This window comes from Pteropus vampyrus, unplaced genomic scaffold (assembly GCF_000151845.1).
Source record: "Pteropus vampyrus isolate Shadow unplaced genomic scaffold, Pvam_2.0 Scaffold34, whole genome shotgun sequence".
NCBI lineage: Eukaryota > Metazoa > Chordata > Mammalia > Chiroptera > Pteropodidae > Pteropus > Pteropus vampyrus.
Window position 1 is genome coordinate 6285963 of NW_011888815.1, and position 21050 is coordinate 6307012.

A 21050-nucleotide genomic window follows, 5' to 3' on the forward strand; every position below is an offset into this window, starting at 1 on the left:
GCAATACCTCACAGAGCCCCTCCTTTGAGGATCTGCAGTCTCTAAGAAGGTGAGGACAAGAGTTAGAGCTTCTAGATTTCGACGCAAACCACGATCCACTGTCACTTTATAACACTTTTAAGATAAGAAATGGTCTAAAGGGAGACTAAGGTGTGAAGGATACTGTGGTCGCAGACAGTCCATTTTGCCCCCCTAGTGGACCTTCCGGTACCTCAAGGCTGGAAAGCTAACAACTGCTTTTTCTCCAATCCCTTTGCAGTTCTGGTTTTGGACACAATTCCGTTTTGGCCTGTTGAGTACGCTCACACAAAGTTTAGAAGGCAAAAGTGAGGTGGGGACCACGTCTTTGTCGTTTGTGCAGACAGGTGCCACTGAGGATGTGTCAGGCTGTGCTGTCACACTAGCCCACCGCGTTTCAGTCTCGACCTCTGAGCCCCAGCACATTTTTGCTGATGTCCTTGGGGGGAGAGCGAGTGTTTCTGCAGGCTCTTTCTGAGCACTGCACTGCTGCTGAAGGAAGGTGACCGACAGTGACGTGTCTAGGGCAGCTTCTGAACGCCCCTTGGTCCTGGCGGTGGCGGCTGCCTCGCACACCAGTATTACCTTGATGTACCAGAGAGATTATTCCTCAGCGTCCATCCTGAGGCCTGTGCCTGGAGCCTTCCGATGAATTTTTAAGCACACAGTTCCTTATAGTAAATCTCTTTCTGCTCAGAATAACTTATGTAGTTTCTGAGTTCTACAAGCGAGTCCTGACTTGGAAAGTAGGTAGCGTGGGACTGTAGAAAATTGGATTCTGGTCTCAGCTGTATTCTCCCTCATTGGGGCTGGTCACCCTCTGCCAGATCCCTCCATCGGCCCTGTCTTCCTCCCTTTCAGCTAATATCAAAGGCTTCACCTTCACAGAGAAAAGTGAACTTCAACTTTTAATTTTTACCTGTGACCAAATGAGTTTCATGTCCTTGTGCTTTTCTTCACCTTCTAAGAGAAAACAAATCCATCACCAGAAATCTTTGCATGTACAGCTTTACTTCTGGTGTTACTAGAGGATGGGTGTCTGGGGTCTTACCCAGCGCACACCACGGAGAGCACCCCCTAAATCCCCCTCAGACCTTTCTCCCCCACCCCGCCACACCTCCCCGCGGGCCCTCATCTGTCCTGTGGTTTCTTCTTCCCAGCGTGAAGCCCCTCTCCTGCCACCTCCCCTCCACAGCGCTGTCTCCCCGAAGAGGCCCCCACAACCCGCGTCGTCTGCCCAGCATATTCCCTTCTCCTCCTTGACCTCCCAGTTGGGGAAACTCAGAAACACCCAAAGCTTGACAAATGCAGTTCCGCCATCGCTCCGGCTGCCTTTCTCGTGAGAAACTTCTGGTGAGTCACATTCTCTACCTGGCCATGGAACTTCACACTGGTAGAAAATACACAAACAAGTCAGGTCTTTCTCAAAGCACGTAGGCATCCATCTAAAAGATAAGTGAACACATTCATTCATTTTTTGAAATGTATTGAGGTGAAATTCACAAAGCATAAGATCAATTATCGTGAAGTGAACAATTCATTGACACGAGTTGTACAGTCACCACTTTACTTAGTTCCAGAACATTCCCATCACTCCAGAGTAAAACCTTGCCCATTAAGCAGGCATCCCCCCTTCCTCTCCTCCCCCAGCCCCTGGCAACCACCAGTCTGCTTCGTGTTTCTATGAATTTTATCTATGATTCTACACAAATAGAATCATATAATATGTGATCTTTTGCATCTGGCTTCTTTCACTTAGCAAAATGTTTTTGAGATTCTTCCATATTGTAGATAAATCAAAAGTTTACTGCTTTTTATGGCTGAATGATATTACATTGTGTGTGTGTGTGTATATATATATATATATATGTATATATGTGTGTATATATATATATATATATATATACATACATATATACATATATATATATAGCGCAATTTGTTCACACATACTCCACTGAAAGACATTTGGGTTTTTTCTGTTGCGAAGAGTGCTACGTGAACATTCCTGTACAAGAATTTGTCTGAGTACTCGATTTCAATCATTTGGGATCTATACCGAGGATTAGAGTTGCTGGGTCATACGGTCGTCCTGTGTTAAATTTGCGAGCATGCAGCATACTGTTTTCCACCATTGCTAAACCATTGTGTAGTCCCACCAGCAATGTACAAGAGTTCCCATGTCTCCACACCCTAACACTTGTCATTTTCTGTTACTTTTTATTTCTTTATTTTTTTCCTATAGCCATTCTCGTGTGAAGTGGTATCTCATTATGGTTTTAACTTGCATTTCCCTGATGACTAATGACGTTGAGCATCTTCTCCTGTGCTTATTGTCCATTTGTATATCTTTTTTTTTTTTGCAAAAATTATCCATGTTGAATAATTTTTATTTGTCAGTTACAGTTGGCATACAATAGTATATTAGTTTCAGGTGTACAACATAGCGATTAGACATTGATGTAACTTATGAAGTGATCACCCTGATAGATCTAGTACCCATCTGACACCCTACTACTTATTACAATATTATTCCTTGTATTCCTTATGCTGGACTTCACGTCCCATGACTATTGTGTCACTACAAATTTGAACTTCTTAACCTCTTCCCATTTTCACCCATCCCCTGGACCCCCACCCATCTAATGTAGTCTTCATTTCAGTTATTGTGGTTTTCATTTCTGACTGGTTCTTTTTTACATTTTCTATTTCTCTGTTAAAGTTCTCCCTGAGCTTCTCTACTCTCCCCCTAAGTACCTTGAGCATCCTTATAAGAGTGTTTTGAACTCTGCATTTGGTGGATTGCTTGTCTCCCTTTTGTTTAGTTGTTTTTCTGGAGCTTTGTTCTGTTCTTTCATTTGGGACATGTTTCTTTGTCTCCCCATTTCGGCTGCCTTCCTGTGTTTGTTTCTATGTATTAGGTAGGGCTGCTATGTCTCTTGGTCTTAGTGGAAAGGCCTTATGTAGTAGGTATCCTGTGGGGCCCAGTGATGCAGTCTTCCCTGGTCACCTGAGCCGGGTGCTCCAGACATATCCCTTGTATGGTTTGTGTGTACCTTTCTGTTGTAGTTGAGCCTTGGTTGCTGTTTGCTCGTCAGTGGGACGGATTGATCCTTGGGCTGATTAAGTGTAAGAACTGGCTGGTGAGGGGCTGAACCTACAGAGCAGGATTCACTTTAGCAGGACTCTGGTTTCTGCCTACACTGCCCTTTGGGTGTGTCATCCTCAGATGAAGCCCTGAGTGGTGCTCCAGCTCGGACAAAGCCAGCCACTAGGCACGCTGGCCCCACGGCCTTTTTCAGGGGCCCCTGCACAGGCCAAGTTCAGCCACAGCCTATGCCCTGCCCGGGGCCACCTGGCAAGAGTCACCAAGCAATCCGCAGATGGTCACCGCCTACGCTGGACTTAGAGGTGCCTCAAGAGGCCAAGCATGAACCAAGGTCAGCTGCCTCTCTTACCAGGTTTGGGGCTCCTCGGCAGGAGGTATAGGGCACACCGAGGCCAGATGCTGCTTGTTTGGGTTTTGTGAACCTGTAAGAGATTTTAGGAAAGTCCGTAGCATGAGCCAAGACAGGCCATTTGTATGAAAAAGCCACTGGACGGGGCTTGGGTGGGCCTGCAGGTTGGGAGGGGTGAGGTCTCAGGGAGTCACGTGAGCGGGGAGAGCAGCATCAGCAAGGTTGATGGAGACTTAGGTATGGCGCCACCTACGTCTGTATGCTGGAAGTGGGGAGGGCTCTACCAAGGAGCAATGGCCTCTGCCGGCACTCCTGTTTGGGAGAAAGCTGCCCCTCCAGTCCTGGCTCTGAAGCCAGACAACTCAGTCCCTCCCCATGTGTCCCTCCCTGGTGCCTTTTGAGCAGCTGCCCCAGCGCTGGAGCTCAGAGCGAGCGAGTCCTTCAGCCATAGGTCCACACAGGCCCCTTAAGAGGACCATTTGCAACTCCCTCAGTCCTTCGTATCATTCAGCCACCATCCCCGCTGGTTTTCAAAGGCAGAGATTGTGGAGACTTCTCTTCCTAGCCCTGGAAGCCTGGGCTGGGAACCCACACTCTTCTTGGGGGACCTCCACAGCCAAGACATCCCTCCCGATTCTCAAGTGCCACACGCGAGTGTGGGACTAGCTTGCTGTGTCTCCACCCCTTCTACTAGTCTTGAGGTGGCCTCTTCTGTGTGTCCCCACTTGTAGGACTTATGTTCAGCTAGACCTCATGTGACTCCCAATGATGATAGTTCTGTAGATTAGTTGTAATTTTGATGTTGCCATGAGAGGAGGCGAGCACGGTGTCTACCTACTCCGCCATCTTGACCGAAAGTTTATCCATCCATTTATCCATCCTGAAAAGTTGATGGCCTTTGGAACTAGAGAGGCTTGAGTTCAAATAGGTTCAGCTATTTAGAGGCAGTGTGATCTTGGGCTGATTACTTCTCCAGATTTCATTTTATTCCAGTGTGAAAAGCATAGAATAATTTTTTATAGTTGTCTCCTTTACATCCTTTAGGTCTTGTCTTACATGGTTGGCTTAGAGAGACTTTCCTGATACTCTTTTTTTAACAGACTCAAGTGTTATTCTGTTTCGCACCATCCAATTCTTTCCTTCAGAGGACTTAACACAGTTTGTAATTATATATCCATTTGTTTGTAACATTTTTGTCATCTGTTCCCCTCCTCCAGTAGATCATTCACTTGTGGTCCAAATCTACTGACTGTTTTGTTCACAAGTATATATCCAGAGCATAGCACAGTGTCTAGCATATAAGGGGGTGTATGATGCTTGTCAAATGGGAAAAATTAATAAATTATCAATAATATTTATGGGGAATTTAGTAGAGTGCCTGGCACATATTAGATCAGTGGTTCACTAGGGGTTTTTGGAAATATGGTGATGGGGTAGCAGAGAGTATTTGTGATTTTTACTGCAATTGGGAAGACACTGCTGGCACTTAGAGGGCCAGGGCCAAGGACACTAGACAATGGCTGTCGGGCATTGATGAAAGAGCTGTCTTACATCGCGCGCAACTTTAGATATCCCATGAGACATTGATGGATAGGGAAAATTTGTAATTATCTGCATTTATAATACTCTGTTTTACATATAAACAGAAAGTAACATTTGCACATTTTAATATGCACTGAATTTTCCAGGAATGCAATTATCACATAAATTTAGAAAAGACTGTATTGCATTTTGTTTGAAACTCCACTGAGAATTGTTCCCCTTTTCAGAAAAATCACATCTCCATTAGCAACACTGCTCAATGTGTTTGAACCCTAAATATATCACACTCTTGGATCAGGCTGTATATGTAAGTGTGATCCTACATATTGGTGCAAAAAATTGATTAGTTCATTATGCCTTCTAGCCTAGACATGCCTGAGTATCTACATACTGAAATGCATATTACTTTATTATAAAGTGATTTCTTCTTTCTTCCTTATGTTACATTTATAACTTAATTATTTTGCAATTACATATATTACCCATCTATGAATTTTATTACAGGATCTTAAAAAAACCAAAATTTATGTTTTAAAGGAAGACATTGAACCTAATAGGGATTAGAACTACTGTATTAGATGCTCTTTCTTTTCATTATAATAATAATAATAGAATTTGACAGTTTTGTCTGAAGTGAACGGCAAAAGAAAGGAGATATTTCTTATTTTTATTCTGAGATCTTACTTTCGTATTCTTATTGCCAAAACGCCTCTTCACACATAGCAGAGACTTTTAATACTTTGCACTCAAAGTATTGGTGCCTAAAAGAAAAATGTGCATTACAGGCCTTGCGAGCAAACCTCTGCACAACAACCCAAAGCGAGGTTTGTGCAGCCATAATTATACAAAGTCCGGCTGGTGTCTGAGAGGTATGTGCTATCGGAGAAAGCTCTGAGGCTTACATACTGGACGGACCTGGGTGTGAATCCTGGCTCCACTCTTTGGTAACTGTATTATCTCAGGCTACTTGTTTAACCCTCGGGGCCTCGGCTTCCTCAGCTGTAGAAGCAAGTTAATGATAGCTGTTTCCTTGTCCTGGAATGTGATCACGTGTATGCAGGGCCCAGCACTGTGCAGTCACATGGGAGGTATTTAGCGTTAATGTCTTTCTAGTCTTAAATTATTTAAGCAATTGCCACCAGAGAGACAGGTTCTATATAGCATCTCAGAATATGAACTCATAAAATCATAACACATCCCAGGCGTCACTGGCTTGGATTAAACAAATGTATTTTTACACTACATTCTATTCATTCTGCTCAATATATATACTTTAGCCAAGATTATTAAACCTGCAGTTTGCAGACGAGCATTTTTCCATGAGGTCCCCAGCTTTCATCATTCTAACCTGTGTCTCCAAAGGTTAGAAATAACCGCCATAGACAAAGTCGATTCCCTCTTTTTGATGCAATTATCAGATGGTCAAGTTATTTTTTTACTTTACAGATCCTTAAGAAGTATGTTAGATAAGTTAGTGCCAATCAACCACCAGGATGCATCCAATGTCTATTAGATTAAATACCTTCTGATGATTTGAGAGAAACGAAGTCATTCTCTGGTTCAAGGAACTGCTGGCTGAGTCTAGGAGACAAAAACTTCAGACAACTCCAGAGCAATTAGAGCAAGTGTAACTCGATAAAGTTCAGAAGGAACATGTCTAAACTGGGGCCATTCCACAAGGAAGAGATTTCATGTAGACAAGGTGAATTTGGAGGGGATGGAACACGGCTGATGTGCTCGAGGTGTAGTCAGTGGATGTGAATCTGGAATTAGCACATAGAGGAAGAAATATATTACAAAGACCTCTTAAATGAGTCATCAAATATGTTAGTATATCGTGGCCATTCAGTCTAACTAATAGAAACCTTGGTTGAAGTCAACTCATTGGTTTTGATAGGAAATTCAAGCATTCATTCAACAACTACGTGTTGAATCCCTGGTCTGTGTCAGGCACTGAACAAGAAAGCGGAAACCCCAGGAAGCAATCAGACACAGTCCTTGTCTCCATGGAGCAAACACTTCAGAGGGGCGGACAGATGTCTCGTCATAAGTGTGCAGCTGCCTTCTGCACCTAATCTGGTCTGAGATGTTTGGGGAGACTTTCTAGAGTAGCGATGGCTGAATTTGACGGATGAAGCGAAGTGATCCGTGTGAAGGGGAAAGAGGGTTCTTGTCGGAAGGAGCAGCATTATGGAAAGGTCTTACCTTTTAATATTTTTAAAGCAATCTGGAAAGAAGACTCAAGATGGCTGATCCAGATAATTCCGTGTACAATATATTTACATAATAATTCTGCAGAATCTTGATTTTTTTTTTGGAGGGGGTCAGTCAATTAAGAAAACGTCCCCTCTCCAAATAAAACAACAAAACAGAGATGTCCCCCAAATATTTTTAAATACCAACTTAGGACCCAAAAGAAGACAATGGCCTAGAGTCCATAAAAATTGTGTGGACAGGGACACCTACTGAAATGACCAAATAATAGACTGGCTCTTTATCCAAGATAGAGATCTTGGTTGGAAAGAAGCAGATTGGTTGGTTTGGGGGCAGGAAATGCAAGGTCATTAGGATTCAGAGATGGTGGCCTATACACAGTGACAATAGCTGAGTTATAGCTAACTAGAAGGAACGGAAAATCAAGAAATTTTAGATCCAGAAATAACTTTAGAAAAATTTTTTCCTGTTCTCTTACTTTCAAATAGCCAGAGTTTTGCCGTACCTTGCCATCTGACTAAGAACTTTTTGTTATAACTTTTTAAAAGTTATAAAATAATGTATATCCTTACTTCGAAAAGTTAAAAATTATGAGAAAGAATAAAGAATCGGAAAACACTCTTAATCCTAGACCTATTTTATTCCATCCTGAGAGACACACAAACATTCAGTGCATACCACCTGCTTTCCAGCGGTTCCTCCTTTGGTCTTGGGCAGTTTCTTTTCATCCCTATGCGGGTGGAAACTTAGCCGAGGGCATGTGTCTCCAGTACCTTCTCTTTATGCATCTCTCTCCCCTCGGGTGTTCTTCCTTGGAAATTCTAGCTGTCTTGATCCCCAAAACTCTGACCTCTGACTCTTTTTAACTCAGTGAGACCGGTGGGCTCTGTGTGGGTTCCTCATCCTCACACAGCAGCCTGTGACCTGCCTCCAGGCTGTGAGCTGGGGCAATTCTAAGGCTCACCCGACTTGTTTCCCTTCTCATGAGAATCATAGTCCTTTGTCAGTGTCTCAAAAATCGTTGTTTCGTATATATTTGTCTGGTTTATAGTTGTTTAGGTGCAAAGATAAATGGAATCCCTGTTATACCATGGTGTCCAAAAGTAGACTTTGCATGTTTAGTATAGATGAATTTAATCAAAAACAATGATGACTCCATGCCTGGAAAATTGGGACACTCTGCTTCCTTACCTCCATATACCTGTTGCTATCTGAAAGTATTCACATGTTTTTGAAATTTTTCCAGTGAGAACAAACGACAGTCATGTCTTTCCTTAGCACGCCGTGGAAAGCAAAATGACAGAGGACAGTGAGTTTTAAAGACCTGGAGTTCCGGGTCCCTTACGATTTCACCCAATTAAAAATCAGTTTGCCACAGTGACATGTGTTCCCTAAACACTGCGGAAACTGCTTCCCTGTAGATTAAAATGTCTTTATTTTACATGTTTTAGATTATAATTATCACGTCGTGCTTATTTAAATTATCGAAGCCACTGGCCACACTATGGCGGGCAGGTGTGTAATACACACACCATGGCGGGCAGGTGTGTGCACTACACACTATATTTTTGTGGCGAGGTTTAGGCTTTCCTTATCCAACCTAATTGGATAGGATATCATCTGGGAAAGCTGCGTGGTGTAACAAATAAAATGCGAATGTCAGTTTTTATCTCAGAAGTACTTCCCCTCCCCCCGCTCCTCTGGTTTCATTTTTCAGAAATCTGGCTCTAGAGCAAAAGAATGTTCGTGAATAAGCGCGTTATGCAAAGTCCTATCTCTGTCCTATTTCCAATTTCAGATAGGAATCTTTTTACATCAAAATCAATTTCCAAATTTTGGCCTCTGGGTCTTCCTTATTTTACTTGTAACGATGGCGCTAGATCTTAGTCTAGGGAGGGAAATTCGTCCTAGCTTCTCTTGAAGGCTTTGCCATTTACTTTGGGTTCGTTCTCATCTTCCTTCTAGCCCATTCCATACGCGCACGTTGAGCATCTGCTATGTATAAGACCGTCTGCGAGGTGTTAAGGAGATTTAGAAAAAACAAGACTCAGCCCTGCTTTTGATCCGGTAAGGAAACAGCTAACATACAAAACGGGAAGAAATGTCAGAGAAAATTAAAAAGAAAGAAAAGCTACTGGGACAGGGCCTCTGAAGGACGGTTATTCTGGTGAGAGAGGTGGGGGCGGGAATGGCTGGGGCAGCGTTTCATAAAGACAGTGGCTTTCATACAGAAAGCGACGTCTAATGTTTTGATGGGAGCTGAGTAAAAATGGGGACAACATTTCAGGCTGCAGGTACAACTAGGACTTTCCTTAAGGAAAAGGTTTTATATTATTTAGCGCATAGAGGAGTGCCATAGAAGACCTGGATTCACATTCACTTAGCAGTTATGTGATCTCGGGGACTTAACCTCTGTGAGTTTCATCTTCCTCATCTATAAGATAGGATTAATAATTTCAAGGGATATATATATTTTTTCCCCACTATAGGCTGGCATGAGAGAAGATTCAATAAATGGGGATAAAAATGAAGATATTACTATTACTAATAAAGAATATGGAGCTAACTATTGGGGAAAGTTCACACTCTTCAGAGGAGTTACTTCTTGTTAAGATTTTGCACCCGTGTTCATGAAAGATTTCAGTGTGTAGTTTCTTTGCTGCGACATCTTTGTTTGGTTTTAGTAGCAGGGTAATGCTGACCTCATAGCATGAGTTGGGAAATGTTCCCTTCTCTTCCGTTTTCTAGAATAGTTTGTAAAATTGGTATTATTTCTTCATCAAATGGTTTATAGAATCACCAGTGAAGCCCTCTCGGCCCTCAGATTTGTGTGTGTATGTGTGTGCGCGCGCGTGTGTGCGTGTGTGTTTATACTTTGAAAATCTCACTTTCCTTGTTTCATATGAGAAATGCGTTGCTGTCTTTGTTCCTCTATAAATAAAGTGTCTTTCTTCTCCGGTTGTTTTAGGTTTTTCTCTTTATCACTGGTTCTAAGCAATTCGACTATAATGTACCTTGGTTTTCTTCATGTTTCTTGTGCTTGGAGTTTATTGAGCTTTATGGATTTACAGTGTGGTTTATAGTTTTCACCAAATTTTAAAAAACCGGAAGCATCAGTTCTTCAAATATTTTTTCTGCCTGCTCCTCCTTTGGAGATTCCAGTTACACGTATATGAGGACACTTACAATTGTTCCATAATCCACTGATTCTCTGCTCATTGTTTTTTATTCTTTTTTTTCTCTCGGTGTTTCAATTTGGTTTCTGTTGCTATGTCTTCTAGTTGACTGAACTTTTTCTTGGCAGCATCTCATCCATCTCATCTTCTGCAGTATTCATCCTATCCAGTGTGTGTTTTTTTTTTTTTTTTTTATCGCAGACATGGTAGTTGTCATATCTTCAATTCAGATAGATGGGTGGATGGATAGATAGATATGGATGGATGGATAGATAGATGTAAAATCTACCATATGTGTATGTAACATGCATAATCTTTACCTTCTTGAACGCATAAAATACAGTTAAAATGACTGTCTTTATGTAATTGACTACAAATTATATCATCCATGTCCTTTTGGGTCACTTTCTATTGATTAAGTTTTTTCTCATTGTAGTTCACATTTCTCTGAATATATATATATATATATATATATATATATATGTATATATTTATATATACACACCTATATATGTGTATATATACACATGTGTGTGTGTGTGTGTGTATATATATTTTTGCATGCCAGGTACTTTTTCTTGGACACCAGCATTAAAAATACTACCTTTTTGGGTGCTGGGCATTTTTGTGTTCCTATTCCTATTACTACTCCTGAGTTTTGTGCTGAAATTCAGCTTATTTACTTGGGACCAGTTTGGTTCTTTCAGGTCTGACTTAAGCTTTGATAGGAGAGACCTGGGGTGTGTTTAGTTTAGGCCTGACTTTTCCTCACCACGGAGGGGTGCCCACACCAATGCCCAGTGAGTTATGAGTTCTTCCCTGCTCTGTACGACAATCCGGGGATTGTCCCCTCTAATGCTTTCAGGTGCTTCTTTCCTCAGCTGTGAGTCCCTTTCTCTCATATGTGTTGATCTGTCCTCAGATGAAGATTTGAGGGGATCTCTCAAAGATCTCCAGAGTCCTCTCTCTCTGCAATTCTTTCTTCTCTGATACTCTGCTCTGCAAACACGAGCCACCTTGAAGAATGCCGGGCCCCACCTGAGTTCCCCCTCAGGGCATTGATGCCTGGAAGTTGTCTTCTGGCGGCATGCTCGCAGAGTGTAGGGTTCACCTCCTTCGGTCCCCGTATCTCAGGGGTCATTATCTTTTGTCACCTTATGTCTAATGTCTTAAAAATGGTCGTTTCATATGTCTGGTTTTAAATTACATTGATAGAGAATAAATCCAGTTTCTACTCTTCCATCTTGCCTTAAAGTAGAAATCTTCAGACGTAGTGAAACACTAAAGACTTAGCCCGACATCGAACATGGATGAAGAAGAAAATACTATATCGTTTATTGCAGTCATCCTTAACATTTTATACCGTGGACCCTCTGGTCATTTTGTGAAACCTGTGGACAGATTCTCAGAATAATGTCTTCAAATGTACAAAGTAAAACATGGAGGAGTATAAAGAAAATGGGATATAGTTGTTAGAATATTTTTCTAAGTGATTTTGTGCTGTAGTAATCGATATACTTCTTAATTAATGCATTAACTAACAAGATCTAGCAGTGGGTCTAATAAATTCTGTGATTTTCACGTAGGGATGAGCCTAAGCAATATTCTGTTGTACAATTGCAATGTGATTTGAATAGATCCATATTCTCTTTGGCGACAGTGTCAAAGCACCATTACATTAGTATTGCTATAGTTTTTGTTGCTAACATGCGCTGGGGGAAGAAATGCTAAATTTCAGTCAGAGACGAGTGCAAATGAACTTGCAGTTGCTCTCCCATCCAAGTTGAAGGACCTCCGACTTCTGTTCACAGATCCCTCAGAAGCCTATGATTCCAGAGTAAAAACCCCTGTTTCAATGAATGAAACTGGATGCCTGGAAGTGGAGGGTTTTACACAATTGGCGAAGCTTATGAAATGGCAGTGGTTTTATTTGAATCTACTATGAGAATGGTGAGGTGCCATGGGGATAGTTTTGGGGCAGAGGGCGAAATACAGTGTTCACAGGACAACTGAGTGCTCTTCATGCCAAAAGGGGCCTTCTCTCCACGGTCCCCAGATCTAGGAAGTTTGTCCCCAATGCTGAGTTGCCCACCTGTCAAATGGCTTTGAGCCCAGCTCCCATTCCGACTCTCAAGTCTCCTCACTCACAACTGACAGACTGGGAAGGTCCGCTGTTTATTTTTGCCTCTGGTCCTTCGGCCAGGCCACAGGCTCTTGGATTTGTGAATACCTAGTTCTGTTCCTATCCAGTGTGTCCCAACGAGCAAGTCACTGTAATTTTTGGTTTTGTTCCCATACTCCCTCCAAAAGTCATTAGTCATATCCTCCTTCCCATTTCTGCGTTGAACAGGCAGTCATTATGATGAAGCCAGCTTGCTTCAGAATTCCATGAGAACCACAGTGTCAGGCCGTCACAGCTCTGGAGCTGGAAATGGAAAAGGCTGTGCTCTGGGGCTGGCTGGCACCGTCCCTGTGAGTCATTATGGAAACACTGTCCCCGGATACTGCTGAGGGGGACTGTGTTCGCTGGTGAGTCCATCTGTCAGATGAAATCCTGACCCCCTGACATCTTAAAACATTCCATAATATGTGGGCTGTTGGGCCTTCTGTCTGGTATCCTGGTTACATTAAAATTTAGGTTGTTTTATTCTATTTTTGGTGCTCTTACAGTTTCCAATGTGTTAAAAAAAAAACCAAAATACATTTTTTTTTCAGATTACAGAAATAATACATTATTCATTGTACAGAAATTGGAAAAGATAAAAAACACCAGAAGAAAATTCTTCCACCAAAGATATAGATTTTTAAAAATGTGTTGTATTTCCTTTAAGATATTATTCAGATTATAGTGTATATAAAACTTTTGTAAGTTGTTTTAAAAACTATAACAATATAACTCACACAGTCCTCATTTTTAAAAGTATAAAATTATATCTTTTTTGCCCTAAAAGAGACCTTATGTAAGATACCTGGTTAAACACGTTCTTTCTAAAAATGAGAAAAATGAATCCCTGGAGGATAAATAATTTGCCCCAGTTCATGAGCCACAGTCAGACATGGACCCTGGATTTTGGTCCTGGCCTTCTGCCCATGATCATGCTTGCCTGGTCTACAGTCATCTTCAGACAAGAGCTGGAAAGGCTCTGGCCTCTCGGCCTCTTGGCTGGAAGGAAATGTATGTGAAATCCTGGGCTAATGAATAGGAAATTTGCCTTAGATCTTGAGCCAGGCAGCCTTCCTGAGTTGAGGAGATGGGAGTTTGTAGTTCAAGGATCCAGTAGGGATATACATTGGCAAAAACTTTTATGGAGGCCCATTCGGCAATATCTGGCAAACTTACTTTATGAATTAGCAATCTCATGCCTGGGACTTATCTTACAGATTGCATAGGTGCAAAATGACACATGTACAAGGTTGCAACAGCATTGTAGCATTGTTTGTCTTAGAAAAATAATGGAGCTGGCTAAACAAAATGTAATTCATCTATAGATTGGAATAGTAAGCATCCAAAATATGCCAATTTTGTTTCTGAATACATAGAAAAATTCTAAGTAAAATATTAGCACACCAAATCCATTAGAAAATTAAAAATATTACCCCCCCGACTAAGAATATGATTTATCTCAGTTAAAGGAGAAAATAAAAAACAACAAAAAAAAACCAGTCCTCTTGAGACACAGAAAAAGCAGTAGACAGAATTTAACATCTGTTCCTGCTAAAACTGCTTAGCAAACTAAATTCAGAAAAATTTCATTACCTTGATTAAAGATATATGATAGTTATTAGTACTGTTCATATTTCCTAAGTTTTCCCATTTCAAGTACAATACAAGATACCAAAAAGAGGCTATCTATCGTGAAAAAATTGAGTTGGACTCCTATTTTTCACTATAATAAAAAATTAATTTTAGGTAGGTTAACAAATCTTATAAATAATTAGAAGAAAATGTGAGAAAATGTGTTTATAACTTCTAAAGGTTTTCTCAAGCAAGATCCACACAAAAATGATTAATATATTTGGCCACATAAAAATGTATTCCTTCTGAAGTGCGGAAGAAAGTATTCAAAAGTCAAAATATAAGAATGGACTGAGAGAAAATATCTCAGGACACACAGAGAATAAGGATTATTATGAGAGCAACACTGTCCAATAGAACATTCTGTGGTGGCGACGTTCTCGGTGCCCAGCAGGACAGCCACTGCAGATGTGGTCAGTGTGACTGAGGAACCGAAGTCCAAATTTTACTTAATTAAATGAATTTCAATTTAGATGGACCACTATGGCCAGTGGAGACCCATATGGGACAGTGCAGATCTAGCAAATATAAAAAACTCTTACACATAGAAATAAAAATAAAAACGTAGACAAACTAGTCAAGAATATGAACTGGCAAATCACAGAAAAAGAAATATAAATGGCCAGTAAATATGTAAAAAATACACAACCCTCCTCCTTACTAAAGAGAAAAATGCAAATTTCAATGTAATAAGATATCCTTTTCTCGGTAAAATGTTGGAATGTGTTAATACCTAGGTTAGTGCAGGTGAAGGAATCGGTTACTCTTCATTATTGGTAAAACTATACACTGCCACATCCTTTTTGATGGTCAATTTAGCAGTATCTTTCAAAATTTTAAATGTGTATAGCCCTAATCTAGCAATTACTAACATTTTAATGGAACTTAATAATGTCACTTAGTGAGTCCGAAACCTCAGCAATGAAACCGTGTTTTTTGTGAACTGATTACATCCCTGAACAGAGGTTTATACTAATATCTCAGTAAATGAATTAACCGACGACGTGTTCAGAACTGTGCCTGACGCTTGCTAAGCATGTCCATAGATGTTCGCTCTAATTATTATTATGCCTCGCATATCCAAACATGATATTATTTCCCTTTTCTCATCTCCAAGGCAAAATAAACGTATGCAGAACTTTAAGGAACCCCAATACACATGTAAGTCCTATGAAGTCTACTTCTTCCATACCTCCCGTCATTAAAAACATGTTTATTTTGATTATCGACGTTTCAAAGATACAAAAAAAGTACAGAAAATAGTATTGCACACGTCCACAGAGCCTCCTTCTCCCAGATTTAACAGCTGTCGGTATTTTGCTTTATTTGCTTCTGATCTTTGCGGTTTTCAGTAAACAGAAACAGCTCAGGGCCCCTGGTCTCAATTCCTCTTTCCTTTTCTTTTCCTTCCCATCTTAGAGAGTTTCGCTCTCCTCAGGTTAGTATATGCCATCCCCACTTTTACTTTAAATGCATTTATTATTCAACAATATAGAGTCCCGATTTCGTTTTTAAACTACTACTTGAAATTGGAAATAATACACAATCCTGATGATGACTTTTTTCAAAATGTCTTTAAGAAGCAAAGAAAAAAAACCCGATTGAAACAAGAAAACGCTCATTGATGAGAGATTGGGTGAGATCGAGGGGCACTGTGTACATGTGGGAGAGTCACTGTCTTGCACATAAACGGCCTTTCTGTAGAAATAGTTCCTGGAGCCACAGTTCATCTTCAAGCTGGTCTCAGAATTTTAAGCACTAGCGTCATCCACCACAGCGACCTCACGACACACGCTTCACAGAATGTCCAACAGCTGAACGATCAAGGTATCAACGTCTGGACTACAGCAGTTACGGGTGGCACCTGCTAGTGGCTACTGGTCTGCTTGCCTGAGGCCAGGGACAGCTGTGACCCGCAGGTGTGGCCCCTGTGGTTACCCAGACTCCTTCTCACCCTTCACATAGCTGACCCTAGGCTTTTTTTGTGACATACTTAGGAATTTGTAGCAGCTATGCTGACAGGTGCCCCAGCACCTGTTGGACTGAGGACTGGGCTGTCACATGTCACCTGACATTAGACATGATGAGCTGTACTGGTCCTAAAGCTTCCACTATGAGGTGGATTTCCTCCTCCCTGGATGCGGCCCCTGTTTCCAGCCCCTGTAAAGACTCATATGCCTATGTCCACATATGAACCAAACCATCTTTACTTTCTTCATAGAATCAACTTCCATGCTTTTGTTTATAGCACACACTCAAAATACTAACAGATTAGGTAAGGGCTAATAGTAACCATAATAATAATGATAACAACAAGATGTTTATTCATATTTGTTCAATGGCACTGTTCATATCTGAATGCTTATATATATATATATATATATATATATATATATATATATGCCATTTCACTGTAAATTGATTCGGCTATAATTTTTTTTTAAGTTTTAAATTGTCTATTGAATTTGCCTCTTTTACATTCTGATGTTTTCTATATTTTCTTTTATAATAGTTGCGCATTTTTATGAATAAAAAGGAATACTAAGGAAAACATTTGAAATGGTTCGTACTGATAACCTCTGTTGAAAAATGAAAAAAAAAAAAAAAGTGCTCATGAACATGGCCAGAACATTTAAAGAGTACGAGGCTATGAAATGTCAAGTGAGAGCTGCCTGCGACATTCCCCATACCGATCTCTTTCACCAAAGAAGCTACTGTTAAGAATTTCTTATTCTTCTTACCAGGAAGCAAAATGTGCGTATGCCAAGATGGAATTTTAAATATATTTTATTTCACTTTATTGCAATTTACACAGTGAGGAACCTACTATATATACTGTTCTGTAACTTGCTTTTTCAAGTGATACATCTTAGAGATCATTTCCTATCAACAGACTATTCTGTGATACAGTTCATATAACATTTTTCTATTGGGGTTTATTTTCAGATTCTTGCCATTTATAAACAATACTGCAATGAACATCCTTATAGACCTAGTTCAGCAAACTTTTGTGGGTAAATTTTTATATGCTAAACTTGAATTGGTGTTCAAAATATTTTGAGAGATAATTATTTGAATTATAAAAACTGTACATTCAGGCCATAAGAAAAGCATATTCCTGAAGTTTTTCTTTTTTTTTTTTAAGCCTGCCGATAGATATGGGAAAGAAAAAGAGCGTTTTCCTTTCTACACATTCTAGACTCAACATGAGCCGAAGCAGGCAGGGAAAGAAAGCTACACTTTACTTTTAGAGTCAACACATCAGTGATATTTCTGTCCCTGGGTGACCAGAAATGCCCCAGGAACTCATGAATTCAAAGCACTTTTTCTCATCCTCGAGTTCACTCACCGTGTCTGTCATTTGCTCTAAGCAAGGAAAAGATCAGACGGGACAAAAAGGCAGAGAAATGCCTCCCGCAGAACCCACTGCTTTCTGATATCCTGCCCGAGAGAGCCCGAGAAGGCGCATTTAAAAACCACTTAATATTTAGTACATGAAACGTGGACTCTGTACATGTCAAATTTCCATCAGGACAAAGCTCACATCAGTCTGCCAGTTTCCCTTCTCAGAGGTAGATGCTGTTGTTACTTAGGAAACATTCTAGTTTGTCTGGAAGCGGGGTTTCTCCACCTAGGCCCTGTGGACATTCTGCGCTGGGTAGCTCTCCATTGTCAGGACGGATTTTTTAGCAGCAGCCTGCCCTCTACCCACTAGAGGACCCTCCAGTTGTCACCAGATGTTCTTCCTGTTAAAAACCACTGGTCTAAGGATACACACACACTGTGTATACCCAATATCCCCTTTAAGGTCGTACCATAAATTATTTACCCAATCTCACTTTGATATCTTTGTTGAGTTATTTTGCTGCTACAAACAATTCCACAATGAAGATACGTAAGTATCTCTACAGGGGTAGATTCTTAGACTTGGAATTGCTGGGTCAAGGGTATGCACATTTCAAATCGTGATCAACATTGAATTGTCTTCCAAAGAGATCGTGTCACTCCTCCACTACCCACGAGAGGGCCTGTCCCTTTGTACCTCCGCCAGCTCCGCGTGTTAACAAATCTTGTCAATCTTTTAATCCAAAAGGTGAGAACCCGGAGTCCTTCTGTAACTGCAGCTCGGCCGCTGCGCTCAGCTCTAGAACGGGAGTTCCGAAGATACGCATCTTTCAGATGCTCAGAAATGCATCTTTCATAGATTCAAAGACCAGGGCGGGGGATTCTGGCGAAGAATTTTTTGATTAAATTCTGCAGCCTTTTTTTTTTTTTGGCAGGCTGAGTCTTAACTGCACCACGCTGCAATTGCAGATGATTCCCAAGGACAGGACCCAGCCTCTTGAAACCGTGTGCTTAATTCACGCGACATGCCGCAGCATGACTTCTGGAAAGGCTTTCTGCATTCCTGTAGATAGGTATACGATAAACACTTCGATATCATTTTCCATGGCGTTCACCCTCGCGGTGCTGAGACGTGCTGGCTGCTTTAATGTATGTGCTGGATCACAGATAGAAATGATCAAATAGAGTCAAGACAAGGATCAAGCCTCATAAAAATTTTGCCTACAGCATGTACCGAAAAATGTCAGTCGTGCCAAGGCTACGCAGGCCAAGTGAAGCCAGGGGTTGTGCAATTTACCCAGCAGAGGTTGAAATTTCTGACAAAAACAGGAGCCTCATTGACAAACGTAAGCATAAAAGCGAAGCTTCGTTTATTAAAAAAGGTCATTTTGATACTTAGCTGATGTGAGCATTGAAAAATCACAGTTTCTGAGCACCAGTATTTCCTTCCTCTGTAAAACCCAGGATAAAATAGATTTTCCATTCTCGGATTTTCTGGGTTGGTCATTTTGGCTCTAACTTAAACCAAGTTTTCAAGTGGTTGCATCAGACCAGAATGTTCCACACTTTGCCTTTGCCTGATTGAAGACAAAGATCCATTCTTGCCTTCAGGGAACATTTATTGGAAGCCTACTATGTGTCAAATCCTCAGCTAGACTCTGGCGAAGGGGCACTGATGAGTAAGACGCCAGACCTGCTGGCCAGACCTCAGATTAAAGATCATCTGAGAAGAGAAGCTGGGAGCCAGGGGTGTGGAGAAGCTTTGCCTGTGTGCGTGGAGCCCCAGGACCTACTCGCTGGAGCTGTCAGGGTTTTTACTGTAGTCTGGCGAAGGCTCAAATTAACCAGTGCACATGGCTCGGCTACTCTTTGAAAAGCAATGGAAGTCTGTTCTGATTATTTCTCATTCACCCCGTTGGTGCAGAAGGGACCCCGCCCTAAATAATACGAGATGGTTCACACATGACACCTGACAGTGGATACATGAGACTGGCAGCAGTTTATTAGTCACATATGCGTGGAGCCTGAGGGAGGAGGACACCACGCAAGGCCACATGGGGTTACACTCAGGAGCAGGAGCGAACCAGCCAGAGCTGTGGGCGACAGGCTTTGTAGTAACGGGGAAGTGACATGGCCCCCGTTCCCACAGGAGAGTGTGATTTGCTGGTGTGACTAATCGTGTGGGCTGACAGGGACCTGAAACCTATTGGGTTCGGGACAGGGTGGGTATGGCTCGTCTGGCTGAGGGGGCACGCATGTCTGCTGAGAACAAGGAGCTCATGGTTCGGACTCCAGGGCTCCACGAAGGTCACAGATGACAAAGCAGCACCTGGAATGTCAGGCCTTATAGTCTGCGAGGTATTTTAGTGACAGTTTTTCTTCTCCGTTTCTTTTCCATCCAGAGTGCAGCCCACTCACATTTTAACGACAAGCAATACTGGAACCGGAAATATCCCGCATCTTTGATTAAACAGGTCGATAAATTCTCCCTCTTTTAATTTTCGACTTAATTTGGTTTGACTTAGGTTCTTGTCACTCATGACTAGAAAACTGCTGACTAATAGACCAACAGAGTTGCCTTACTAGCCCCTTTTGAACAGGAGGGGGGCGATTTGTGCAAACACACTGGCCATGGCTCTTTCGTCATTTTACCCACGCAGATAACGGACCCTCTTCTGGCTGAAAACCAGCCCGGGCCCCATGACCTTGCCCTCGCCATACTCGCTCTTCTTTGAACAAAACAAGCTCAGTCCCATCTTGGGGACTTCGTTCTTCCCTTTGCCTGAGACACTCTTCCCTAGCTCTTCGACTGTCCAGCTCCTTTTGTTACCCAGGCTAAATGTCACTGCCTCAGAAAAGCCTTCCCCTCACCCCTAGCTAAGACATCGGCGCAGTTAACTCTCTCTCATGATCTTGTTATTTTCATCATAAGCCGTTATCACCGTCTGACATTTTCTCGTTTATATATTTTTTTATCCTCCGCGCACCCCCATCACTACAAGCTTCCTGAGAACACACATCTTCTCTGTATTCCTAGTGCGTAGAAACAGTCCCTGAAACACTCTAGGGCCTCAGTAGAAGTTTGTGGAAGGAATCAATAAACAACCACACGTGTAGCCACTACTCGTGGAGGCGCATGTCGATTATGTAGTCCTTTATGTGGATTACACAAAGCAATCCTCAAAATAACCTTGAGGAAGGATCATTCCCATCTTACAGGTAGGAAAACTGAGATTTAGAGAAGCCGAGCAACTTGCCAGAATTTACACACTGGAAAATGGTAGAGGTGAGATTAAACGAAGAACCATTAGACGCCAACATTTGTGGTTGTACCTTTTCAGTGACCCCAAGATTTGTCTCACGTTTCGACATTCTAACATCCTAACAGATAAAAGTCCTTGCTAGGTCATAAACTGCAACTTGGGAACGAGTTGTGTGATGTGTGGCCGTCACAGAGGTAAGCGACCATTCTTCCTGTATGAGATTTTAGGGACATGTAGG